Raw genomic sequence first — 1637 nt, 5'->3', positions numbered from 1 at the left:
CGTGCCCTGATAGATAGCGCCATTATTATACTTCTGATTACATTGTTCTCACACTTCATATTACACTATGCTGCATTCATTAAATAGTATCTTAATAAGATTTAAAAGGTAAAAAATAAAGGTTTGTGCCTCATTCTATTGGTGGTGATGTCCTGTCATTGTGCTGGTCTAGGATTCCATTCATTTAGGAAATGTAATAGGAAAATGATACTGGGACGGAAAGCAAATGAATCACACATGAATGTAATAAAGCAGATCCTGGCGGTGCCAGAGTGTATCTTGTTAGGAGGATTTATCACTCACCATTATAATCTTTTCTGTGTTTTATAGACATCGCTATTATGATATGTTCACACATGGCGGTTTTTTTTGAGGATTTTATGTAGTGCATTTTACAGTACCAGCATAATCAATGAGATTTCTGAAATTCCATGCACACGCTGCCTTTTTTTCCAAAGTGTAGTCTGAGTCCTGCTATGTTTTTGCCACGGTGCAGCATCTCAATTCTTACGGTATTTTTACAGCATAAAAACGCATCCAAAAATGTGACAAAAAAGCGAGTATCGTACTCTGAGATTTTCCTGCCAAAACTGGGATTTGGAAAAATGAAAACTGCAAATACGCAACATATGAACATACCCTTACTTGAAGAAGCATTGTAACAAAAAGTGAAGATCTGGGATTGAAATGTTCAGACGTGTTGCAGATGAAACATAAGGTGTATATTATCTATAGATCTATATGTTATGCCATCTATCTCATTATTTATCTCCCTATCCATATAGATCTGTCTGTATTTATCTCATTATCTATCATCTATCTATCCATCTCATTATCTATTTACCTCTTTAAATATTATCCATTTACCTTGTATGTAGATCTATTATCTTTCTATCCAACTAAGTATCATCTATCTTTCTTTACATTTATACTATTATCTATTATCTATCTATATATCTCCATATCTATCTATCTATCTATCTATCTATCTATCTATCTATCTATCTATCTGACTCTAATTTTATCTATCTTATTATCAGTTATCTTTTTATCCATTTGTCTGTAATTATCTATTTCATTATCTATCTATCTATCTATCTATCTATCTATCTATCTATCTATCTATCTATCTATCTAACTATCTATCTATCTATCTATTTATCTATCTATGTATTATCCATCCATGTCATATCATCTACTATCGTTATGTCCAATTATCTATATCTCATTATCATCCTTCTATCCGTCTGTATGTATTTATCTCATTATCTATCTATTTCATTATTATCCATCCATTCACCTTGTATCTAGATCTAGATTTCTATCCAACTAACTATCTCATTGCCATCTATTTTTCTATGCATTTTATTATCAATTATATATAATTTTATCTATCCCTAGGTCTATCTATCTTATCACTTATCTTTTTATCTATCTATCTATCTATCTATCTATCTATCTATCTATCTATCTATCTATCTATCTATCTATCTATCCCATATCTATATATGTTATTATCAGTTATATTGTTAACTATCTATAGACCTATCTATTATCTATCTATCTACGGTATTTTATCCATTATCTATCTATCTATGTATCGATCCCATATCTAGCCATTATCTATCATCCATCTG

This window comes from Ranitomeya variabilis, chromosome 5 (genome assembly GCF_051348905.1).
Source record: "Ranitomeya variabilis isolate aRanVar5 chromosome 5, aRanVar5.hap1, whole genome shotgun sequence".
In the NCBI taxonomy this organism is placed as follows: domain Eukaryota; kingdom Metazoa; phylum Chordata; class Amphibia; order Anura; family Dendrobatidae; genus Ranitomeya; species Ranitomeya variabilis.
The sequence above is the reverse complement of the archived record's forward strand: the minus strand, read 5'-3'. Positions refer to the sequence as shown.